Genomic DNA, 27,240 nt, shown 5'->3' with positions numbered 1-27,240 from the left:
GCATAATGGAAGAAACACTATTAAGGACAGGCAAGGAGCAAAATGTGACAGAAACAGAGAAGCCTTCCAGTCCTTCACACAGGTGGGGACACAGGAGAAGGGCCTTCTCTGTGGCTGCGCCCAGACTGTGGAACTCCCTCCCATTGGAGGCCAAGCTGGCCCCATGTTGTTGTCCTTTTGCAAGCAGGCAAAGACCTTTCTCCTCAGGCAGGCTTTTCCTCAGTAACTAGCTACTTGTAACCAGCCCCAGTCAGCAATCTGGCTGCTGCATGTTGGACCTGTTGATGTTCCCTAACACTTTACATTGACAGCCCCACATAGAGCATATTAAAGTAATCCAGTTGAGATGTAACTAGAGCATGTGTCACTGTGGCCATATTAGAACTCTCAAGAAATGGACATAGCTGGTGGACTAGTTTTAGTTCTGCAAAGGTACTCCTGGACACTGCCGAGACCTGGGCATCCAGGTTCAGGGAAGAATCTAGGAACACCTCCAAACTGTACACCTGAAATAAAGCTACGTCAATACCTCAAATTGCCCCTTTCTGCTTAACCTTCCATCCTACATTCTGTGCTCCTCCAGAAAATCTTTTGCGTATAGGTAGCCACGGTAGTGAGAGAGGGAAATTTCCATCATGTGAGTACAAATCTACACAAGAAGAAATTAAAAACTAATTCAATGGTTAAACACAATGGTAAGTAACCTAATGTTCATCCCAGTTAAAGAAAACCCACTGAGTCAACACAAAGCCTTGTTGAAGGGGAAAAGAATGTGATCATGCCCCCATTTAGTAGCTATGCTGCCTCAGTAGGTACAGTATCTGATCACTATTTGTGTGTCATGTTTGCCACTCACCCTCTATGGGGCATGCACCGTGGAAAAAATTAAGTGCCGCTAAACTAAAAGCCAGCAGCAGGCATCAAAAAAGTAATGAACAAGGTGGCGTCTACCCTGTCCCTCAAGATAATGTGCCCTGCCCCACTCAATCCCTGCAGGAAAGACTCAAGACATCCATGACACATTCACACATATAGGAACCTCAAACTTCATGTACAGCATTAAAGAAGCAAAAGGGTTTGGGTTTCCAGTGCAAAATCAATGAGAGACTTAGACATCCATTTAAATTCAGGCACAAATCAAATCAGATAGGATACAAATTTCTCCAAACCAAAACAAGATCCATTCAGAAGCCCTGAATCGGCCTCAAAATCAGACCATGGGGCCAGTGCCAATCCTTACTGGCCTCGTTGCCCATTTTATAGAGAAACCATCTATCTTTGAAGGTATATCAAATGGCAGTTCTCCGTGTAAAAGACTTTCTAGGCCAAGTCTAGCTTGAAGTTAAACTACCTGAGGACAGAAGATCCTGGAAGTTGTCCATGAGAAGTTACTATTCGTGCAGCAAACTAAGCAGTAGATAAAGAAGGACTAAAAACTCATAGGGAGGGATGTGGTGGCGCTGTGGGCTAAACCGCAGAAGCCTGTGCTGCAGGGTCAGAAGACCAAGCAGTCGTAAGATCGAATCCCCGTGACGGAGTGAGCGTCTGTCGCTTGTCCCAGCTCCCGCCAACCTAGCAGTTCGAAAGCATGCAAATGCGAGTAGATAAATAGGGACCACCTTGGTGGGAAGGTAACAGCGTTCCGTGTCTAAGTCGCACTGGCCATGTGACCACGGAAGATTGTCTTCAGACAAAACGCTGGCTCTATGGCTTGGAAACGGGGATGAGCACTGCCCCCTAGAGTCGAACACGACTGGACAAAAATTGTCAAGGGGAACCTTTACCTTTACCTAAAAACTCATAATGTGCTTCTGCTGGATCCCACTTCTTTTCCTAGAAGCAGCAACTTACCCTTCCTCTAGCAACCCACAAATGCCCTAAAACCCTTCTCCTTTGAAGGGTGTGAAAAACCCTCTGGTGCATATTTTTGACAGTACAGGGGGCTGCGGCAGGAGAGGGAGTGATAGGATAGGATGCCCCCATTCCAACTGTGTTGATTTTCATAGTATACCGTTGAATCTTGACCATAGTCACTTTGCCACTATCTTCCCTGTTCTTTGTTGTTACGTGTCGTCAAGTCGGAACTGACTTACAGTAATCCTAATAGGGCTTTCGAAGTAAGTGAGATATTTAAGGAGTGATGTTACCAATTCCACTCCCGAAGTGAGTTTCCATGGCTGAGCAGGAATTCAGACCCTAATCTCCAGAGTCCTAATCCGTCACTCTATCCGCTACACCAGACTGGATATCACTATCTTCCCTACTGTGGTGAAATTCATTGTAATTCTATTTAAATTATGGTACCTGAATCCTGTTGCTTACATATGCTGGCATAAGTGCCATGGCCTAAATCACAGCAGCTAATTGCTGGTAGTGAAGAATTGCTGCTGCTTACGTTCACCAGGTGACTTGGCACACAATGAGGAGCACAAGTGCTTATGCCTTAACTAGTGGCAATTTGCTGCTGTGATTTATGTCATGGAATTTTCACCAGCACCTTAAGCAATAGGATTCCTGCTATTAATTGTTTCCAGTTGTGCACCCATATATATCTATTAGCATGTGGAAATTTTATGTAAGTCTGTCCTCTGTCATCCTCCTTTTTGATGAAGTTTACTCTGTTTGGTGATGTGTGTGGCCAACATAGTAGCATAAGGGAAGAGACACCTAGCTCCTCTTAATATTTTATAGGGAGAAGCAGCAGTATTTGTGTTGTGGGTGTGGGTGTTCAGTTTACAAATCTCTACATCAGTCTCAGTTTCATTGCATCTCTTCAAATTCTACCCACAATTTCTTTGCTTCCTTGTTTTGTATCATGTTAGGAGACTTCAGTTTTCTTCTTCCATGAAAATTACATACTGTAATTTGGTCCACATTTTTCTCAATGTAAGCATTTCCCTCACATTTTTCCTAGCAGGCACACCTTCACCTGTATTTTTCCCCACTGACTACTGTATGACTGTGTGCTTTGTCAGAGATATACAGTTCTGTTGTTTGTCTTCCATTTTAAAAGGAAAAACAATTTGTCACCGCACTCATTTGTTGATAATCGTTCAGGCCACAAATTGGATATATTCATTAAAAGGATCCCTCTTTCATCCTTATTTGTGATTCACATCCACTATATGCTGATTGATCGATAAGAGCAATAGAACATTTTAAGATAATTATGACATGCACCATGTAGCATCTATGTCTCACAACACAAAAGGAACCCAACTTTCGGTTATTGTCTGATGGCAGTTCCAAAGATGAGCTAAAGAACCCTTGAAATTTGCCAGGCACTCTCACATCTGCAATTATAACATTTGTTTTTCTATCCTTTATCCTATTTGGTCACTGTGGAGGCAACGCTGGGTTTCCCCACCACCACCACAGCCGTGTGGTCCACTTGCTTTCAAGTACAATGTTTACATAGATGAAATGTTTTAAGGCAAACATTCGGCTCTGCAGCAAGCTAATTTCTCTTTTAATATACACACATGAAACACAATTCAAGGCAGTGGAGCGGTGCCAGTTTACGGCAGTAGGTATTTTGGCCTACAAATCACAACAGAAAATGAGATCCATTATTTTATTACATAGTATAACCTTGGTTTATATCTAAGTGACACCTCATTTCCTTTTGGCAGCTTATTTAATTTGGCAATTGTTTACGCCGTTTCGTATATATGTTTTGCAGACCTTGCTTCAGGCCCATTCATCCTTTTGCAAAAGCAGAAAAGGACAATGCACAGCACTCCCTTTAAGATTCCCTCCTAAAGTTGCATCGGAGGTTTGAGCCTGCCACAAACCCCTTAGGATGGATTCACTCAAGAGCTTGTCTTTGTTTGGCCGAAGACTGCTTTAGTTATGGCCACTTCCTTCACCTTTTTACAGCCGGAGTGCAGCCTCCAGAAAGGAACTCTGACAATTCAGCTGTGCTTTAATAGGGTTTATGGCCGCTGTTTGTTGCCATTTAAACAGACAGCTCTGTTTGTCAGCAGGGTGGGAGGCACAGTTCGACAGACAACAAAACAAACTCACCCTAAATTCAATTATGTTTACTGTTTCGTTTTCCCATTCCATTTCAAAGCCCAATAATGCATTTCACTGCAGCACTGGCGACTGTGAATTGGATATAGTATTTCAGCTCTATTTTAGCGGGCCGTCACTGGATCCAATTTATGTTTCTGGAAGAGTATGAAACAGCCGAATGTCAGCTTTGCGGGAGAATTCCCAACAGTGCCTCATAGGTCACTGTCAAACCACCTCCTCTTATGAGCAGTTGGTTTTCCCAGAAATCTTCCCCTGGAAAACAAATTGAAGTCTTTGCTTATCACACTCCTCAGGGATTATGTTTGGGATAGATTTTTTTTAAAAAAAAAAATTGATTAGAGCTGCACTGAATGTTCACCTACAGACACTGAGGGGGAAATGAAATGAGGACAAAGGCAGTGCCTGCTTCCTCTCACCCCCCACCTCCATCCCAACATCCTCTCATACCTTCCCTTCATGTTAGTCTCTATTCACAGTTGCATCCCTTTCTAAACAGCAGTTTGATCTTTTGAAGCAAACAATCCCAGTTGGGAATTATGTAGGCCACTTGGGGATGTCACTTCAGCGTATAAGCAAGAAGAAACTGGCTATATGTCTATAGGCCTATCCACACGGGCATAGAGCTACAATATATGGATTGCTGATAACATGGTTTGGATTGCGGGGTGGGTGGGGGGAGAGACCTTATCTGCAAGCATTTCTGCTTAGAACAATCCATTCTTCCCCTACAAGAGCTACTGCACACTTTTCTGGCCCAGTGGTAAGACTTGCAGTCTTTCTGCATGCTTGTTGTTTAGCTTGGAGACAGAACCCTCCCATATCCCCTGCCATCATGGCTGCAGATGCTAAGGGAGGAGAAAGAAAGTGGCAGAAGAATGAGGGGAGGGAAGCACGGAGGAGGGAAGGGAGAAGACAGAATTAATTCACTTCCCCTGACTCTCCCTAGATGATCAGAGGATGCATTTAATTGTCAGCTGATAGGGCTACAAGGAGTAATTTGCTATTTGGAGGGGAGGAGCTTGCCAAATGGCACATCCCACCTTCCCCCCCCCCCCCCCGCCCAACCTCAAAGACACTTTCTAAACCCTATTAAAGCACACCCAAACCAGTCTGTCTGGACAGGCCGTATGTCACAAAGCCAAATCAGAGGGAAGGCAGAAAACATGTGTCTTGTTCCCTCTGTGAATGAGTGCTTGTTTTCATTTTGTCTAAGATATCTCGTGTGAAGGAAGCTTTTCACAAAATGTAATAGACACTTCCAGCAGGTTTCAAGTAACTGCTATAATTATCGGAAAAATAATTCACAAGAGATAAATGTAGGCAGGGCGAATTGCAGGTTTTTCTCTACCCATACCTCCTTCAATATATTTATATCCAGGCCACCAAGATCACTGGATTCTCAGCCTTAAAGCAAAATTAGAAGTGTTTCAGTTGCAAGAGCTTTACATGCCCTCTGTATGTAAGCATTTAACACACATAGCTTTTGTTCTTTAAATGTTTGTGAGTCTGGAAGAAAGTAGGAATTGAAACATAGTGTGCACTGAATGGGTGTTTAACCCCATAAGTTTCTCAGGAGCAGAGTAAGGTAATCATCCTGCAAAGGTTTGATTTGACACATACCTCTACTCAGACCAGAAGCCACCTCTACTTTAATCCCTTTGTTATCTCTTGCAATTCTGCTCGAATTCACTCCACCATCTTCACAAAACCACTGCCATTTAGACTGGGAAGATTTTGCTCCCAGTAGATCTAACAGCTGTTGAATTCTGTCAAGATCACGGAGGCTCAGGGAAGGTCAATGTCTCTTTTCCTATGCTGTTGTTAGTCCCAACCATTAATAGCTTATCCTTCATTTTCAATGAAGACTGTCTCCATCAGATTCAGATCCACCATCTAGGGAAAAGAAACAGTAAATGGTTATGGTAGCAGATAGTAGTACATAGTTACATGGTGGAGTAATGGAGACGACTTGCACATGAGTTTGTTTGAAGTGAGGAAGACTTGCACAGCATTGGCCTTGCTGTCTCCTCTCAGTGCCTATCATAATCCAGTGGCAAGACAAAGTCAAGATTATTGATGATGGGGCTGGGTACAATGGCTGATTGGGAGTTTCTTCTTACTCTACACGTACTACAAATGTGTTATTGATTTGGGTGGCTTTCTGTTGGAACCACAGTGGACTCTTCCACTTTGTCATCCATGCCTCATAAAGTCACCGAGGGCCAGACCGCTTACCCTCATCTGTCATGTGGTTTCCTGGAGTTTTGGCCTCAATGCGTGCTACAACTATCTGGAGCCACAGATAATAGCTGAGTGCCAGAAGAGACCAATAATGAAAAGACAGCTCACAGAGAGTCCAACAGTCCAGTCATTTGAGGCCTTTTCCCCTCACAGGCACCCCAGAGATCCTAGTCCCAACCACTATATACCCACTGAATGAGTGAGGATGTTAAGTCAAGATTTATGTAAATCTCATGAATCCAACAAGTCTACTTTAATGGGGGCAAGGAAATTGATTTGGTTGTTGTGGGTTTTTCAGGCTCTTTGGCTGTGTTCTGAAATTGATTTGCCTCATCGTGCTATAGATATATTCTGTGATTTTGTGGTAGGTACTTATTTCTTGACAGGTGAGAGAAAGGGCTCCTCTGGAATTGAATTACACAAACACACACACACAGATACACACCCACTCTTTTTGCCCTTTCTTTTTACATCACTTCTCACCTTCATCCTGTGATACAGGTAGAGGCAGGTGTCAATATATGTTACTGCTCCATTACAACTTGGCAGATCGCCACTCTGCTCTGATCAGGTTATGATGAAAGGTCTTTATTAACAGTTTTCTATTTAGGGCACTAGCTTTTAAGGCTGCTTTAAAGAAAGAAATGACAGGTGTGGTGAGCCAGCTGCTGTTATAGAGAAAAGGCCGAGCTGGGCACACAAAGAATACGGCAAATTAATTATTTACTTCTCTCTCTTTTTTACCATTGGCTCTGAGGGAGGTTTTTTAAAAACCCTTCAGTTAGAAAATTTTGTCAGGAGAAAGCAGAATATAATACATCAGATCAAACACAATGGAAAAAGCCATGATTAGAGGAGAGCTAAATATGAGACGGCATTGCCGCATATTGCACAAATATTTTGTCAAGACTTCAGTGAATTTTCTGTAAAGCTTGGCAAGTGCGGGAGGTTATTTGAAGTGATTCAGTTGTTCATATTGGGTCACAAATGGCAAGAGAAAGAAGCGTCTTTTGGCCTAATATGTAATTGTCACTACAAATTCAATCTCTGTGGCCAATTAAAAAAAGGACAAATGGAGAAAACATGTGATGTATTTACTGCCCTTCTGTCTTACAGAATGCCAAATTTAAAACATGCTGGAGGACTGGACCCGTCTATGGGAACCCTTTCCTTTCGAAAACAACAAACCATAGTGCGAAGCTCTGTGAAATCAACTCTTATCTTCTTGCAGCTCACTTTCATTCCTCAGCTTACTGAAAGTTCTCCTTCTGAGACTGGTCGTTGCCGACATAATGGCTGACATGACAGTTGTCCTCATAATTATGTTAACACATTGACAGACTGCTTGCAGTGGCACCTCATGCCTCAAGGACTTTCTCAACATGGTTACTAAGAGGCATTGAAAGATCTGCCTCCAAGCTAAATGACCAACCCTTCCTTCCAACTGTTTTGCATGTTTTGCCCCGAACATTTTGAAAATGCTTGTCTATCGTGTATACACAGAGAGGAATGTTGACAACACAAACTGAAATAATTGAAGAAGAGGAGGAGGAGGAGGTACCACCACCACCCCACTAAAGGACAGTGGCCAGAATTTTATTGGTGTTTGTGTAAAGTTAGTGTAAATTGCCTTGGCTAATTGCAGCTAATTGATGGAGGACTGGGGAACCTTCTCAGTTGCACAGTTAGGCATATGACCAGCAATATGACCAAGACATATTCCAGCACCTCACCAGTCAGTTGCAATTAGCCACAGCAAGTTTCGCAAACTGTATGAGACTATTAATAAGATCTTGGCCAACAATGGTTTTAATCTTAGCCTCAAGAGCAGGATAGCTGAAAGACTTATTTTGCCCACATGAAGCTGCCCACAGTTTGATATGGCCAGTAGAGGGTTTGTTATATGATGTCCCACCATGCCAAGCAACTAGGATGGGTAACACATACAGATAACGGGTTTCTCTGTAGCACCACTACATTTGTGAAACACCACAAAAAGGGATATTAGTCTGAGTTATACCTTTTTGAGCTTCCAGGTAGGTAGCCAAAAGTGTATTATCCTTTTTCAGTATAGAGATTACAGTGGTTTCTGTGCTTGGAATCACCGTGTGCAATGAGTTTATCATGTTGAGCAGAACTGAACATTCACCCATTTCCATTTGAGAGGATTAAATAAATGCTTGGATTCTCTTCACCCAACCTCTTCAATTATAAGAATGCTTACCTTCTTTTAAAGGTCATTCCCTGCCTTTATTTTTCATCATCAGCTAAGCAGATTACAGATGGAAATAAAAATAAAATTTGGGAGAAAATGAACTTGTAATCGGAGTTCTGACCAGGTATGTGGTGCTGAGTTAGGGTTGCCACTTTTGGCTCGGAGAGAGGGGAAGGGCTGGTTTCTCAAATGTCACAGCTACATGGAAGGCAGAGAGGGAACGATGCCTTTCGAACTGGATGTAAGCGTACCTACTGAATTTGGCCAGTCAAAATGGCCAAGAATTTTATTTGGCATATTTATTATAACAAATTTCCATCTCTTCAAGACAGTTTAGTGATGTCTTTGTAAATATGACACAGAATTTGAGATTTAAAAAACCCACAAATGTTAAGGGAAAATGAAACATAGATTCATGTATCTCTACTATTGGCTACTGTTATAGAGTCATTTGTGCTGTTCAGATCCTTTTGATTTAATTGGAGAGATTATCTCAACAAGTCAGGAATCTCATATGAAATAGGATGATGTCCCATAGGTAGACAGCTAATTTGATTTGACAATGTCTTGGAGCACAAACAAATCCAACTGAGAACATGGGTTCCCACCTAGTTAAAGACTGTGTGGGTGAATGAAATAGGGTGATTCTACAGATAAATCCAATCCGATTTATCAACCCACTTTCATTACTTGACAGAAAGAAAGTGTGAAGAAGTTGCTCTTAGTCTGAATGGAAGGTGAATTTTTTTTACTCCTCTCAAAATAATGTCCCCCAAAATCACAAGGGTGGGAGAGGGTCATGTCTTGATACATCTTCTCCTTTATGTCCCTTTTTAGTACAAGTTTCTTTAGAAATGTTTTTCCTCCAACAACGCTACCTCAAGCTTAGTCTACCTCCTCCTCATCTCCTATGCATTTTCAGTCTGATTCAATGACCTTGCTGCGCAAACAAAATTCAGCCTTGGCGCAGTTAAGATATGCTTCCTGCATTCTGAATGGTCTCGAGCTCATTGTTGACACTAAACAAATACTTAAGCTTAGGCTCTACTACCAGAAGTAAACATTTGCAATCTTCCCTTTCCCCAAAGTATGAATATATTCATGGGTGTTCAGAAGCTGGATTAGACATCCTACTGAGCAATACCTATAACTTATGCAATGCTGATCAGCTCATTGGTTTAGGTATCATCTGGCTTTAAAGGCAGAATACACAATTCCTCAGTGTGACATTTTGACAACAGCTAGACTCAATGATCCATAGGGTCCCTTCTAGTTCTGCAGTTCTAAGATGATGATGATGATTTCACTATATTTGACCAGATGAGCAGCACTGAGATAGACTCCCACCCCTGCCTTCTGTATTGTGCCATTATTCTGGCTATTACACCAGCAACTACTTCCTCGGCTACAAGTTGGTATTTATGTCACTGCTCCATTCAGATTTAACCAGGCATTTGTGCAGATACTGTATTCATTTAATACAGAACTTGGAAAAGTTCGTTTTTGAAGCACTCCTCTTGGAATTCCCCCAACCAGCATGTCTGAATTCCTTTTCCAAACTGTGCCTCATTAGTTTAATGGCAAATAGCATCACTTTTAATGGGGATTTCTCTTTAACCCCATCCTTAAAGAGATTATAACCTACCAACATTTGCCAAAATGCCTTAAACCCAAGCAACTCAATGGTGTGTGTATATTCTCAAACAAACGTTAATTGTTATATATCAACTGAAGACACAAACATGGGTGAAGGTTGGTTTATAGAAATGTTGTCTGCCGGAAGGCTAGTGCATGGTCTGTAAGAGATGGAGGTAGTGAAATCCCAGGTCCTTTGTAAACTGATCATTCCCCAGCCACTCCTCCTTGTGCTTTTAAGTGTTTTGAGCAGGATAAATTAAAACCTGAAGAAACACAGGACCATGATCTCTAGGACCTCTGCTGCAATCGCGGACTTTTGCTGATTTCAGCTAGGAAGTAACTGCTCACTTACCCCCTAATTAACACCACAAAGCTGATTCTCAGAAGATAAAGCACAGGAGGTCAGAAAGGGGATCAAGAGGAGAAGCATTTCATCAAAATAGCCCCAATTAGTCCTTTGTGTGCTTAAATAAGATATTGAGTCAGGGATAACCTCAGTTATAAAACCTCTGTCATTAGTACATGTTTCCTATTCCCTCTTTAGAGATTTGTGTGTGTGTTGATCCAGAGAAAGAAACAGTAAGAGGGAGAATGAGGCCAGAAACAGACCATTAAGGATAGCGCATAAACTGAGCTGAAGGCACATTAATGTTGTAGAGAGGTGACTGAGGCAGTTCTTCTCATATTTGTGAACTTGGACTGGGGGAGGGGGAAGAGAGAGAGAATTGTGCTGAAACTGGGAAGACACGTCACCAAACAAAGCAAGCTAATAATCGTCACAATCCTCAAAGTGAGAAAAGCTTCTGCTGTGACACTTGAGCCAATCCAAATTGTTCGGGAATTTCACATCTCCATTCGCAGGCTATCTCTAATGTCTCTTTTTGGCTTGAGAAGGAGAGGCAGATTTTTCCAGTTCTAGCTTTCGCCATACCATGTAGACACAGTTCTGTAAATATTTTAAGAGACAGAATCAGATCCCAGGCAGGGTTGAACCAAATGTCTACCTTAGGTAAAGCTATACATACTCAGCAACCTCTCAGAGTTTTACAGTACTCTGAGCATTTTAGAAAGCACCCTGACAGTACAAGCCTGCACGTCCATCCATGTAGGTCTGTGTGGGATTGTTTTCTGGGTTTTGTACCAAAAGGACTATGTCCAGACAGGGTACCCCTGGCAGTCAACAACTGGGCCCATTGATATCCACAATGAATATCAGTGTAATAAATTCCCACTTAATTTAGCCTTTGGTAGAGATCACATGTTCCAAACTAGCCCATTCTCTCCCATTCTCTCTCAAAATCTAGGGTTCCATATCTGAAGAAAATGTAGGAAGAGCCTAGAGTAATCTTGGTTGATTAGATAGGCGGGATATAAATTAAATAAATAAATAAATAAATAAATGAGCTTTCTTTGTCAATGAACAAATTTACCTGACAATTATTTTTGCCTTCTTTTACATCTGCTTCTAATTGCTTCTAGCAGGTGTGGATCTAAAAGTAACACCAGTTTGGCCAAGAAACGAACTGGCCCATCTCCAGTTTTAATGTTTTTCTGTAATAACCTGTAAATATTAAGATCTTTATTAGTGAGGGTTTTTGCATTATCCAGGTGGGATCAATAGAAATGACTAGCCATCCCTCCAGATGTTGCAGTAACAGCTCACATAATCCCTGGCCATTGGCTGTGTTGGCCAGTTTTGAGTGTGTAGCCTGCCTAATTAAGCACAACAAATGCAGGACTAGGTGATACCTTTAATCGAGTAAGAATATATATTTTAAAAATTGAGCTTTGGATGATAAATCATCTTCTTCAAAGTTGTGCATCAAGTTTTTGTGAATTCTTCCAAACTTACCCACAAGAACTTGATGCACACCCTTAAAGAAGGTGATTTATCATTGAAAGCTTTTTGTTGTTTAGTCATTAAGTCGTGTCCAACTCTTCATAACCCCATGGACCAGAGTCTGCCAGGCCCTCCTGTCTTCCACTGCCTCCTGAAGTCAGGTCAAATTCATATTGGTAGCTTTGATGACACTGTCCAACCATCTCATCCTCATCCCCTTCTCCTCTTGCCTTCACATTTTCCCAGCATCAGAGTCTTTTCCAGGGAGTCGTCTCTTCTCATCAGATGGCCAAAGTATTGGAGCCTCAGTTTCAGGATCTCTCCTTCCAATGAACACTCAGGGTTGATTTCCTTCAAAATGGATAGGTTTGTTCTCTTTGTAGTCCAGGGGACTCTCAAGAGCCTCCTCCAGCACCACAATTCAAAGGCATCAATTCTTTGGCGGCCAACCTTCTTTATGGTCCAGCTCTCACTTCCATACGTCACTGCTAGAAAAACCATAGCTTTGACTATGCAGACCTTTGTTGGCAAGGTGATGTCTCTGCTTTTTAAGATGCTCTCTAGGTTTGTCATCACTTTCCTCCCAAGAAGCAGGCATCTTTTAATTTTGGGGCTGCTGTCACCATCTGCAGTGATCATGGAGCTCAAGAAAGTAAAATCTGTCACTGCCTCCATATCTTTCCCTTCTCTTTGCCAGGAGGTGATGATCTTAGGTTTTTTTAATGTTGAACTTCAGACCATTTTTTGCGCTCTCCTCTTTCACCTTCATTACGAGGTTCTTTAATTCCTCCTCACTTTCTGCCATCACAGTGCGATCATCTGCATATTGGAGGTTGTTGATATTTCTTCCAGCAATCTTGATTCCGGTTTGGGATTCATCCAGTCCAGCCTTTCATGTGATGTATTCTGCATATAAGTTAAATACACATACAGTGGTGCCTCGCTTAATGATTTTAATTGGTTCAAAAAAAAATCGCTATGTGAAAACATTGTTAAGCGAAACACCATTTCCCATAGAGATGCATTGAAAACCGGATAATCCGTTCCAATTGGAACGGATTACCATCCTTAAGCGAAAATCCCCATAGGAAAAAACGTTAAGTGAAACCCATTGAAATGCATTGAAGCCTATTTCAATGGGGGAAAAAATTCACAAAAAATTCAAAAAGACTCAGAACAAAGCCAAATTAAATTAATGAAGGTTTTATTAGGTGCACTAATGATTCCAAGCATTTTAAACATTGTTTAAACATTTTAGAATATTTTAAAAATAGCAAAAACGGGGCTGTAAAAAAAACGTTAAGCAAAACAAGGGGACCTAAAACTGTCATCGTTAAGTGAAGCATGGTCCCGAAATCGTTAAGCAAAAATCACCCATAGGGAAAATCGTTAAGTGAAGCACAAGATTGCTCTGAAAAAGCCATCGTTAAGTGAATTTTTCGTTGTACGAAGCAATCGTTAAGCGAGGCACCACTGTATATGATCAATGCATATTGAAAGCTTACTGCTTGGTTTTTTGTTTTGTTTTGTTTTATACTCTTAATGGTTGATTAAAGATATCACCTGTTCCTGCATTTGTATTGTTTCCATGACTATGTAGCCTTTTCCTGATTTTTTTCCTCTTTAATTAATCACTGTATACCACCCAAGAAAACAGCTTTAAGTGCTTCAGGGCAGTATATAAGCAGCACACTTCTGAATGCACTTGCATTATAGTCAGGATGTCACACTAAGAGCTTGTGTAGTTTGCTGCAATCTTGCTCTCTTTTTAACCCCAAAAATTGTCCCTCAAAGAGGTAAATAAAAAATGTTAACAATTGTAACAAGAAGAGTTTTGACAAAATAAAGCTTGACAAGATGCATTTTTGGATTATTTTTACAAACCATGCATTGCAATTATTATGGGAGGCCAGGTGGGTCTTGGTTTGGATCAAAGCTACTGACTTCAAATACGTATCAGTGAGAAATCTTTCAAAATTCAAGGCTGATTCCCATCTTATCTTTCCCACCTGGTTGCTGCCGTTTCCCAAAGCAGATGTAAGACCCGCCTTGGTTATAGAACAGTTGTGGCAAAATAACGGGATAAACAAACTGGAATGGGCCCAGCACACATGGAAAGACAAGTGACAAGCATGTATGATCAATGCATATAAAATGCTCCTCAGTTACAGTATGACACGAGAACTAATTAGATGAAAGTGTTAGCCGCTCTGAAAGGTAGCGTAAGACTTGGCTGCAGTGGTTTCTGGATGGAAGCACCCGTCTTCTAGCTCAAGCCGTGTTTTGAGGCTTTAAAAATGTATCAATTCCCATTAAAAGGGCAATTGTAGAAAAAAAAAGAGCTGGGGGAAGGGCGTGTGGTTCAAATACTTTATAAATGTTTGAAGTGTTAATACCTAGAATGGTGAGACCTTACTAGTTTGGCCTGTTGGGATATTAAAAGAGTAAAGAGAGGAAATTAAAAAATGGAAAACTTAATCTGAGTATTACCATGCAGCGTGTTTGTTCAGTCAAAACCAATTTGGACAAAGCTCTGGCACCCTACCATGCCTTCGGGCAGGACTTGTGTATTGCAAGGATAAATAATTATGGAGGGGGAACTTTCTTTTTCTTTTTTTAGTTTTGGCATCTTGAGCCCTAGGATTCTGTAGCCTAATCTATGACAAAGAAATTGTTTTAGATTTCAAGCAGATCATTCAGTAAGACACTATGCCTGCATTTCTAGGTTAAGTCAGCAACAAACTGTGCAAAAATAGCCGTTCCTTTCCTTTCTAGAAAAAAAAAATTCTCTCCTGGTGGTGACACATGCATTTTTCTAAGATAACTTGCATTAAAAGCAAGTAGATGGAAAGCTAACAAGGAACAGAGCCCTGTGCAATAGGTGTGCCCAGGTTCTGAATGCTAAAGAAAGATGTCTTCTTCAATAACCTTAGACCACTGGTTCCCAGCCTTCAGTCCCCAGATGTTCTTGGATGACAACACCCAGAAATCTTGGCCAGCACGGCGAGTGGTGAAGGGTTCTGGGAGTTTTTAGTCCAAAAAGATCTGGGGACCCAAGTTTAGGAACCACTGCCTTAGAGACAACGGTATACAGATGTGAAACAACTTGTGGCCTTCCAGATGTTATTGGACTGCAAATCCCATCATCATCCATTTCGAAGCTGATCAGAGTTCTAGTCCAACAACATGTGGAGACCAGCAAGCTTCACACCCCTGGTAGAGAATGATAGGAGAGGGGGATTGGGGGCGCTCAACTCTTTGATGATCTAGTTACCTTGCATGACAGCAGATGCTCCCTACTGCTCATAACGAAAGCTGTAACAAAGCCTCATGGATCAACTGTAAGAAGGATATGGGGCCAGTCCTTTTGTCCTTCCTGAGTTTCATAAGCAGTAACATTCCTGCTGCTTATTCCCTGAAAAATCTTTCAGAACTCAGCAAAAATGCGACATTTTATTCTTAACCTGCACAACTTTCTGGATGATCATTGTAATGTTCACGTGGAGCCATTCATCAGATTCTGTAATTCAAAAGACACTGCCCTCCGCCAATGTTTTCATTTTCTTGCAAGACACACTTCTCTTTTTTGAACTGTCATTTTTTTAAAAGCAAAGAAAAACATCCTGTGAATTTCCTTGATCCCCTTGGAAGAAAGGGAGAATATATATGCAGTTCACAGAATAACTCATGAATATAAATTATGAGTTTGAAATATTTGGTCAAAACACTTTTTAACATTGTTGTGTTTAAAGACAACTAAGCAGGACTGCTTCTGCAGTTCCTTATGAGTTTTATATCACAGCCTGTCTGTAAAGATTCTAATGCTGCTGTTCTAGACCCAGCCTTAGGCTTCCCTAAGTTCAGAGAGCACACTTGCAGTCTTGTTTCACTGGGTACTGAAAGATCAGTGTGATCCAACACTTGGAAAAGTTACCTTTTTTGGAGTGCAACTCTCCGGGAGCCTAGACGCTGTGATCCAAAGAAGTAACTTTTCCAAACTGTGGTATTTAGGTACTACAAAAGCAAGAGAAATATCTTGCACCCTGATCTTTCCCATGCATCTTTCCCATGCATCTGCAGACATAAATTCAACTGATATCAGTTGGACACTCAACTAAGTGTGGGTAGGATTATTTCCGAAACAATATCGACTGTGGAGTAAATTAATTTGAGTTCTGTGGAACTTGATTCTAAGTGAGTATCCATAGGTCTCCATTGCCAAAGACATGCCACTCTTTCTTTCTTTAGATTCCTTGCTGGTAGTTCTTGCTGGCAGTTAACATGAGATGATGGTTTTAGTGGAAATGGACCCATGGCCTCTAAAACAATTACTTGACCCACTAGAGGATCCAGTCTGTTGTTGGAATACTCCCTGTTTTCATGGTGATCTGAACTGGAGTTGACTTTGTCAACCAGCACAGTATATCCAGATTATTCTTGTGTAATCTCCCAGGTGCCACTGAAACTACAATACCACCAGAGATTTGAAATCTTGGAGGTTTTATATGTCTAAGATCCCTAATAATCATCTTCATCATGTACCGTCAAGTCCATTCTGACTTATTGTGACCATGTTCAGGGATTTCTAGAGAGAGAATATTGAGGAGTGGTTTGCCCTTCCCTTCTTCTGGAGGGGTGCCCTGGGACTGTGCAGCTTGCCCAAGGCCACACAGGCTGGCTTTTTTTCTCAGGAGGCATGGTGGGGAGTCAAACTCCCAACCTCTGGCTCCACAGCCAGATCCCTATACCACTGATCTGACCCCTACACAGCATGGATAAAATATCTCCCTTGAAACGGATGTAAACCAAGAAGAAGTGCACTTGTACTACCAGGAACTTTTCAAAAAGTAGGAAATATAATTTGAAAAGAAGGAAAACAAGACAGGCTTTGAAGGGAAAGGCAAGTGGAATGAATCCCTTTCAGTAATAGACAGAATACAAACCAAGAAAAGATGAGAAGTGAATTTGTTTTGGAAATGCATTGAGTTAGATAACCTGTCAGATCAAATCATTCTTAAAATTCCATATTTCTGTGATTATAAAAGAATACAGAGGACAGCATCTTTTTAAAGGACAGCTAAATTCAGAGTGCAGATTGGATTTGTTACTTGATTTGAACCTTTCTGTTAACAAAACTCTCCACTGTCAAAAAGCTGTCAAGGGAGTTCCTGTATTCAAACAGACAGCAATTTAAACATATCAGTAACCAGGGAACCTAGGAATATTAAAACAAGGAATATTTTTAAGTCTATTTAGCTACTTGGGGGTGGTAAGTGTCTGCTCTTATTAAAATCTCACCGCTGTTTCTCCAAACTGTCAAGACTGGAAAACTGTTGACTGGTGCAGCTGAGATAACCACGGCAAACAAAATGCCGGCACTAGAGGTAATGGGCGTGTAACGATTGACACCATTGGCGGCCGTAATATCCTTGACAGTGCCACAGAAAAGTGATCAAAATGCGTGCAAAGCACCCGCTTCACCAATGCTGCTATTCCAGACTGGAAATGGTTTATATATATATTTGGGCAGCAGATTTTCAGACATGAATGCCCAGGTTTCTAATTACCCTGTTTCTCCAAAAATAAGACCTAGCCTGAAAATAAGCCCTAGTAGGATTTTTTTTCAGAATGCTCGTAATATAAGCCCTACCCCCAAAATAAACCCCAGTGAAGTGAAACTCTGCCTTCCACCATTGTGCAGCAACCAGAAGAAGATGACGTGACTGTAAAACAAAACAGCCCCTGAAAATAAGGCCTAATGCGTTTTTTTGGAGCAAACATTTATATAAGACCCTGTCTTATTTTTGGGTAAACATGCTATGTGTCTGCCAACAATGTTTGAAAAGTGACCTGCACTAAAAAATTAACAACTTTACTTTGCTTAAAACATATTAGAATGAAGCTTGAATATCAATAGGCAAAAGTGTTCCCATAGGCCTTGAGCTGAGTCATGGTTTTAGAATGAAGACCACAATCCTATAAAAACCATATTAGCAGTACTACGTCTGGTGCCCACAGGTAACTGGTAGGCCCCAGGAGGCTGGAAGAGAAAACTCCTGCTCTGATTCAGGATTGCTTGTCTTATTTTCTTACAGTCTTGTGATCCTTAAGGTGGCCAGTTAATGTCCACGGGATTGTGCTGCACATAATTATTGCTCATGTCCCTCAGTGAATTCAATGGGCTTACTCCTAGAAAAATGTGTGTTAAGATAGATGCAGCAGTAGTTAGGCTGTTAACAGCCAGCTAATCAAGGAAGGAGGTGTCTCCACGTGGTGTCTCAGGATAAGTTCATGCAACATATGTGTAAAAGAACCCTTGCAGATCAAACTGAAGACAGCAAGTGTTCATATCATAAGGCGGCCCCATGTGTCGCTCATGTCACATTGATTGCAGTCCTTTTTCACCAAAAGTGCCTATAATCACTGTATTAGTGAAATGGTCAAGCTTCTTCACATACAAGTGGACCCAAATCTGTTGTTGAAAAATCCCATTGTGTATTCTGCATAATGGAGAAACCAGGGATGGAGGACATGGGAGTCTCCCAGTGTTGTTCGACTGTGTTTTCCAGTACCTCTGAGTAGCATAGCTGGTAAAAAATAAGCACAACTGAGAATCAACAGCACACTACCTGGTATATCGACTCCATCCTGGGCAAAACCAATATGGGATTCTCCTCAACGCCAAACAAAATTGCACCTCTGCTCTGAGCAACCCAGAGGTTCTTACAGATGTTCAGTCCTGAAACAAAAGTGCAAATGCAGACCAAATCAGGGATATTTGTTTGACTCCTGGGTGACCAGGAGGTGGAGCAAATGGCCCAGAGGTACTGAAGGGGCAAAGGAACATCCCCTAACCAAGTCCTCATGATCAATTCTGCATGTGTGAGGTTGAAGATGTTAATGTCAGAAACATGCAATGCAGTTACAAGCAGGGAAAGAAGGAATTTGCTCAGTTGGTGGCAAAGGATAAGGAAAGGATGCTTGTTACCTTAGAAATGAACAAGGAAAATTCATGTTGCCTTTCTCACAGCAAAGTTGTTTATTAAATCATTTGGCTCAATGGGGTTCGGAAACCTGTTGTGATCATCCAACATCCTGTACCCTAGGAACCATGTCGCTGCAGCATGAGAAAGCTGCAGTGCCACTCATTTTAGATCCAGAGGAGGTAAAGGAAGAAGAGAGAAAGGCTGGAATGTGTTGAAATAGGACTTGAAGGTTTGTATCACAATCCTTTGTCAACAAAAATAAACCTATTTTCTCGAAGCTTACTTTCTGTACTGATGGAATGCAGAAGAGAGGATTGAGAAAGGGTGAAACACTCGGTGATGTGAAGGAAGAGCAGGGTTCACTCCAGTCAAGAAGGACCACACTCATTGCCCTTTTAAAGTGCCTCCCTCACTCCCTCAGTAGTGCAGTCAGAACGTCTTGTGCCAGCTGAATAAAGAAGAGGGAAAATAAAACACAGCTCTCAGCTCTGCAGGCTGTCCCTCCTGCTTTCTGTCCCATCTGTCCCATACAGTCTATGATATGGTCTTGCTATTTACATTTTCCCATTCGTGGGATGGGGATTTCTCATGGGGAACTGGAAGTGCACAAGTACTATCATGGATCTGGATCAGAACTGGGTTGAAGTGGCTGCAGATGAGCATAGGGTGGCGCAGGCACCAATCTGGACCCTCAACTGGGCTTGGAACTGACCCTCTGTAGATACCTCAGTCCTACTGGACCTTTATTAGATCAATTTTTAAAAAAATCAAACAGAAAACAGCTAACTTTCAGTCATAATTCATCTTCCTCAGACTGTGCACCAAGATTTGTGGGTAGTTCAGTAGATTACATATTAGACTCCCAAAGTTTCACGGCCGTTGTTCAGGCTGGGTTAGCTTCTTAACATGAGTTCAGACGCAGTCCGCAGATGGCTTGTGGAGTATATCTGTGTGATTTCAAATTTCTCCTCAAGCAGCAGATTGGAATTTATCACCCAACGCTTCAAACAAAGAGCCACCAAGCATTCTGCATCCACCTCATCCCCTATCACCTTCTTTTGAAACTCAAGTTTTCTGTTTGGTGGGGAGGCAAGGAAAAGCAGCAACGTGGCGAGTCTCTGTCAAAGAATTGGGATTAAAATTTAGTTCAATTGCCAGGAATACTCAGTTCTAGACAAATCGATAGTGTTACCTGGTGGATGTTTTCCTCAGCATGCAGAACTGCTCGGCAGGTGTTAAGAGTCCCGGGCAAACAATAGCTGAAGAGGGATATGAGGCAAGATGCTGGATAAAGGATGGACAAACTGTCCCTTCATTGATGTGTCTATCCTCAATCTCAGACTTACCTCCAGAACCAATGGAGTCATATTTCCATGTTACTTTCCAATCCACTGCTGCTTTCGTTTGTTCTCTTCGTTCTACCTGTTCAGAGATATCCCAGAGCAGGCTACCCACCGGGCTGAGCGATCTGAGACCAAATAAGTTCAGTTTTCAGAAGAGGTGAGGAAGTTGGGGAAGGCAATGCAGAATCTTGAAATAAGGTACTGAGTAAGAACCTCATGGGCAGCCATTAGGGGCTGCCTATCAGATGCTCGTCCTTGTAGTGGTCTTCTTCCCTTCCTCCAAGGGCTCAAGAGCAGTTCTGGCTAAGAATTCAAGGGGAAGGGGGAAAGTGCATAAATTTTACTGGTTTTGTAACAGACAGTGTGTGTCTCTCTGTGTGTGTGTTTGGAAGCACCATGAATTATGACCTGCCTAGATGCAAAAGCAAAGCTTCCAGCTTTAGAGTTTGCCTGATGATGACGGAACAGGAAAAATGGATGCTCTCACAAGGCAACCATTTTTTTCAGATTTTTTCCCCCCTCTGGCTTTGCTTACCATTCACTCTGGCTCTATCTATTACTGGCCTAAAATGTCTCCTGTCACGTTGCTAATTGCCCACCCATGAACTAAAGTGGACCCCTGCTCTGGAACAGGCTTAGGTTCTGGATTGGGCCCCACAACCGTTTTTATTTCAAAATAAACCTGCCCAGTTTAATCATATTTTGTACGGCACATGTACGTTGATTGTGTATATTCAACAGAGGATATATAAGGTGAGGATTGAAACATAGGCCATATACCAGTTATTTGTGCAAACTGGAATCACAGATTTCCCCACCCCTCTACTTTATAAAGAGGCAGAAAGAAAATTGTTAAGTGCCCACTTATATTGGGGACAGTCACAGGAATTGGCAATCTTTGCCTCTAGAAACCCAAGAGGAACCTAATTCACAAAAAGAAGCAATAGTTCCCCCCAAACGATGCTAAGGAAAGACCCCACATGACAGCAGTTGCCCTTCACTGTGAGACAGGAGTGGAGTAGTTTGCCTCAATATGCAAATACTGAGGACCAATTTTATTTCTCCTGAAAACCATAATGAGGTGTTAGGAAAGCTCCCTTTCTGGAGTGTTGCTTTCAAAATCCTGTACCGACTACCCCTGCTACTGAGGGGTTCTGCATGTTCTAATCTGGAAAAATTTACTTTCCCAAGCTTAACCCATGACCTATACTTGTTTGTAAGCCGCATCGAGTAGACTCTGTCTAGAGGGGCAGGGTAGAAATCAAATAATAAATAAAATAAATAAATGACAACAAAGGAATGCACCCTTCCTTTAGCTACATAACAATCACCACATGTCGTCGTGTCAGTTCTGACCGATGGTGGCCCTTTTTCATGGCTTCCCAGGTAGAGAATACTCATGAGTAGTTTACCATTTCCCTCTTCTCAGGGTGCCCTGATGTCGGAGGAATTAAATCTGCTTGCTTTCCTTCATGTGACTAGACCTTAAGGAGTCATGCTAGCCTTCTGTATGTTAAGTAGACTCATTTGGGTGAGTTGTTGTTGACTAAGGCAATGTCTCTCAAGTTTATACAAGGCCCCTGGGGGCTTTTATGGCAAAGGGTCACGAAGGGGTGCACATTTCATTGAAACAGGCCAGCCTTGGGTTACATCAGTGTTCCCGGATACGACATGTACAAAGGCAAAGTCACCCTGGAGGCACATAAAGTTGATTCCATTCGCCTCCCGGCTGGCTTCCTACACAGGGGTCTGCTCTGCTGCAGCTTGATTTGTTTGTGTTTACAGTACACGGGGCAGTGGATAAACAAAGACAGCCGAGACTCCCCTTTCCGTCTCAGCTAAAACCTTAGTTAAACATCAGAGCACAGAAGTGTGGTACGTCCTTTTATTTATTTGCGGTTCTTTTAAGTGTTGTCCGGAGACCTACATTTCATGGTTGTTTGAAAGTTTATATAACAGTGGGAAGCTGTTAAACAGCAGTTTACCTTCACTTTAAAAAAAAAAACATGAAAAGGATTTAGAGTTAGCACTTATTTTGCCGTATTATTTCAGGTACTGCTTAGCATTTCACAGTTTTAATTGTTTTTTCCCTCCTCATTTTTATAGAGATCGTTTTTCATATAAGTCAGGATGAAGAACTAACATTTACCTAGAGTTAATGGTATTTTTTAGCCGCCCCAATCCAGTATAGCTCTAGCTAAAATTGCATAAAGAAAAAAGAGTGGGGAGGAAGGGAAAATCAATTATTTTCGTTAACCTCCTTGCAGCGTTCTCAGAACTCTGTACGTTTCTCCCTTGCTTTATATACATTTCCAAAACATTTTGCCATATTTCTAGAATGTTGTGCCTTGACATGAATAATTCATGGCCGACGGCTTTGTTTTCAGAAAGTGTTTTCAATTATAGATGAAAACAAATTTTCAATCTTTGCTTGACATTTGCCTCTTTTTTTAAAAAAAAAAAATCCTGCTCCTATCTTTAAAAGTTTTGTAGTTCCAAAAACACCTCTGGAAAATGGCCAGGGAAGCAACGCTTTTTAAATATCTCATTGTCCCAGTCCTGGGCATCTCACAAAGGAAGGAGCGTAAGATTTTTTGAAAAAGGCAGCTGGCCTGGTAAAAGTTTCCATGCCATCTTTTCTATGGTTGCCTAATTAAAATCTCCCATTTTATAAGGTTTTATTTCAACCTTCCAAGATTTGGGGGGGGGGGGATAATAAAACCAAGACCTTTTTGTTGTTATCAGTGCTATAGGCTTTTCCCCGCTCTTCTGAGAATGGAATGTCTCTCTGAGCTTAAACCATTAAAAGGCATGTACGTATCCCCACCAGACTTCTGAAGCTGTAGTTCAGTGAGTCAATTTTTACACTTTAACAATTTGATAAGGAAATTTCATTCATCATTTCTTATGGGCCTCTGGCTAATGAAGAATCATTAATGACGATTAAGCAGCCTAAATACTGAGTTCCTTTCAGTACATAAATCAGTCCCTGAAACTTAACTTGTAATCCAAGTTCTGAGTGGCCTTGGTTCCTGTAAGGAAACACAATATAGAAAATATTTCTAAATATGGGAATATGAAGGTTTTTTTTTTCCAATGGGGGAAAAGTAAGTCAAAAATAAAAGCCAGCAGGATCATTAACGGAAAGACTTAAAATGTAGTTTTCATTTTCCTAGAGAAAAGCCATCAAGAGAGCAATCTTCTGTACAATTATCTGAGAATGAACCCCACTGAATCCAGTATGATTTACTTTTGAAAGAAGCATCCATAAGATTGAGCTGCAAACAGTCTTAAAAATTGTTAGCAAGACAGAAAAGCAAGCAGACCCTGAACATTCACAATTTATATCTCATTAGTTAATAGATAACTATTTATACCCAGGAAAGGAAGACCCACAGAAAGTGAGGTTTTATTTTAGGTTTTAAGACAAATCAACCAACAACTCAACGGAAGGTGTAATTTCAAGATTCTCATGCATTTACTTTTAATGTCCTTGGTAAATGACTTGAAGAAATGTTAGTAATGGCCATTAATTCATATCACAGAACATGCCCTTTATGTGACTCTGTGGAATAATGTATTTTCTGCTACATGTTCTCACAGTTACATTTCCTCTTGGGTAACAATGTAGAGTGGCTGATACTAGAAATCATGAGCCAATCCAACCCTCTCCATGTGCTTAAAATGGGAGATAAAAATGCAGTCATGTTTAAATATTGCAATAAGGAGCAGGAAAGGAACACATATAAGGTTAATAGGGAAAAATAGGGCTTACCAAACTGCTAATCAGAACTTCCAAGTTAACAATCTACAAAGTTTTCATCTGATGTAAACTAACCCTGTTCAGATTTTGTGCAATATTGTGGTTATGGTTCAAAATTGTGAAGGGAGATACAATCCATTTTGAAGGTACAAATATCACATCCTTTAAGGATAACCTCCATTCCAGGCCTTCTGAGGAAAACAACCGACTTGGCTGAGAATGCCCGTTATATTTTAACATAACACTGGGTGAGCACGCTCTTTGATAACGCTCTCTGCTTTGACCATGAAGTTACACATAAGACGTTTTCATCCCACAGGCAGATGATACAAAATCAGGAAAGCCATTTTTTGACAGGCCTGCTGTAATCAAAAGAAAAGGCAAATGTCTGATGAAGAAAGCAGCTGCACCAGTGAACCGAAGTAGACAATTTCTCGTGCAAAGAGAGAAAACTATCTCCTGCGTTTGTAAATGCTAGGACTCTGTTATGTGTAATACTGTGGACTATAATCCTGTTTGTCAGATAGTGGACAATCCATGCAAAAACAACATAACCTTTCCAGTCTGATTAGTTCATACGGAATATATCTGAAGTGTGAATCTTGGAGTTAAAAGTTTACAGAATTTCTCAGAGTAAAGAATCCTAGCTGACCAAAGAGGCGAACACTTAAAACAAAAAGGAAATTGTCTTATCTTTCTCTTTCAAGGGGGCTGCTCTCCTCCTCTACATTTTATCCCCGCCTTTTAGAAACTATCTGCTTAATCAAAAAGAAATGCCCTGACAATTCAATTTACTATTTCCATCCCTGTTTGAATTTTAAATATGTTGAAATATTACAGTGGTCTACAGCTCCCCCTTTGGATCCTTTGAAAACTTGTGGTCAACTGTGGTTCAATGTATTAATGTCCTCATAATTTAAGGTTTAGCACCAATACTGTACATCCAAGCAGTAACACGAAGTCCAGTACTGTTTGGAAAGAAATATATTTAAAAAAACCTTGGAATTTAGACAATAATTCCCCTAACTGCTGTATTTTATTCTCATGTTTAAAGTGCCAAATATGCATGGTATGTGACAGCTACTATGGAAGTTTTCTAAAAAGTTCTAAAAAGAACATTATTATCTTGTGAGATTCAAGGACTAGATTCTACAGTTCACCAGTTTTTTAAATTACAGAACTCATATCAAGTTATGGTCAACTTTGCTGCTGAATCACTAACATAGATCTAGAAGGTATAGTTTGATCATTAGACCCATACAACTCAGGGCAACAGTTTTTCCCATATGCAAATATAGATGTCTGGGTATTTAAAATTTTGTTTTGTGTCACTCTTGTTAATTTGATGAGTTATGCAGAACTAAAACCAGGAGCAGCTTATGAACTACGCATGAGAGGCACTCATTCCCAAATTTCAGGAGGTTCCCCCCATGCAGTCACAAGCAGTGCTGTGACTGAAGCAACATGGAATGTGAAACCAGACTGGTATTTGGTATTCCTAAGAAATTCATCTCACTTGGGAATATTTGAATGTACTGTCTCCTTCAAAAATATGTTAATTTACTTCTTCCCTTAAAGCAATGCTGTGAGATAGGCCAGATATGCCATGAGAAAAATGAGCCAACCTTCGATATATTCACCATTTTATAGGTTTTCGAGTAAAAGAGGAATGTCCCATGTCTCTTGCCAAGCCAAAGCTGGTCTGGGAGGGGCTCAACCCTACCTGCTTTCTTTCATTTCTGTAATCTTATTTCCTTCATCCCGAATTTTATGCATTTGTGACAGCCAGCAAATTGCAAGAATGAAGTGCACACTACTTGGCTTAAAGTTGTATGAATGCTGCCTTGTGTTTTACTTGCAAACAGTATACACGTATGCACGTTTGTTTACTCTGAAGTAAAGATCCAGTGTATTCAATGAGGCTCATTTCCTTTCCTTCTAGAAAGTATATTTCATTTTGCAATCGACTACTTAGTTTTAAAAAAAGTTTGTAACGAGATGTCTCCATAAATGCAAATTCCACATTATTTTGGAATGTTGTTTTTTAAATAGTTGTATGATAGTTGCCACTTGATAGCACACCCATTTTTAAAATACAGTTTAACAAATGGGTAAGTTAGTTGGGACCAAAATGCTTTTTATATTTTTTTAAAATAAGTCCTATAACTTATATCCATACAAGTTCCGATTCATGTTTAGTATGTTGAGAATTGCTGTGCAATTTTTTTTAACTTTAAAAACATTTGTAGATAGACTCCTGAAGCTCAGCATATGAATTTTATTCAACTATTGGTCTTTTCCAAGATGTAGTAAAGAGATGCCACATCTGCATTTTAATTCATTGATGGTGCATAATTTACAAAGATTGTACAAGTTCCTTTGGGTGGGGGTTGTTGAGGGGTGTTTCATGATTTGTTGTCTTTTCAATGGTCTTGTTTACTTCACATGCTGTCAAATGGCGCCTCCTACCTGCCCACTGGGAAAAATAAAGTAAAAAACGATCAAGAGTTTTTGCTGTAATCAAACTTTCCTAGCATTCGACTACCCTGCTTCCCCCCTTTTTCTCTCTCTTTAAGAAAAATAGCCTTTCTTTCTCAATAAGGATAAGAATGTTCTATCTTCAACAGCAACAACAAAATACAGGAACTATTACAAACCAGTGTTCCCATCCAGAAACAGGATAGAAGATTCTGTCAGTTTTATGTTCTCCCACATTTATTAAAGAAAAGTTCTTTCCATAGAATTAGGGAGAGATTTTGGTAAGTTCTTATAGAAAACAAACTGGACAAAAGAGAAGTCTCAACCAAGCTAGCACCGGCTAGATTCAGTAGGCATGGCATATGGAAAGAACAGCTTTCCCTGTCATACCATGTAGCTGTGCAAGATAAGGAGGCAGTCAGGATGAAAGCCTGTGGGGTGGGGGAAGAAGGGGCAACCTTGATTTAGCACCACAGTGATTGCAGAATGCACACAAAGAGAGAGAGAGAGAGATTGAGATTAAGGACTGTGCAACCCTCTGCCTGGAGGAGCAAATGTGTCCATTTCCGTTTTCATTGTTCATTGCAAATCATTTAGGTTGCTTTAAAAAATAATAACAGTAAACTCATAAGGTCTTGCTTTTGAATTTATGAAGAATTGCCTTTTTGGGGAAGTGCATGTCTAGAAACAAAACAAAT

The 27,240-nt window shown here is 40.9% G+C and overlaps 1 long non-coding RNA gene across 1 annotated transcript in view; it reads right to left on the bottom strand.

Annotated features, from left to right (window-relative positions):
• Positions 1-3,674: 3,674 nt before the first annotated feature.
• The window catches only part of LOC144587540 (uncharacterized), a 30,863-nt gene continuing 7,297 nt past the window's right edge, over positions 3,675-27,240 (bottom strand). Inside the window, exon 2 of the long non-coding RNA XR_013542680.1 lies at positions 3,675-26,540. This is a non-coding gene — a long non-coding RNA (uncharacterized LOC144587540). The remainder of the gene's footprint in view (positions 26,541-27,240) is intronic.

The sequence above is a fragment of the Pogona vitticeps genome, chromosome 1 (assembly GCF_051106095.1).
Source record: "Pogona vitticeps strain Pit_001003342236 chromosome 1, PviZW2.1, whole genome shotgun sequence".
Lineage (NCBI taxonomy): Eukaryota > Metazoa > Chordata > Lepidosauria > Squamata > Agamidae > Pogona > Pogona vitticeps.
Note: the sequence above shows the minus strand (reverse complement) of the source record. Positions and strands in the feature narration are given on the sequence as shown.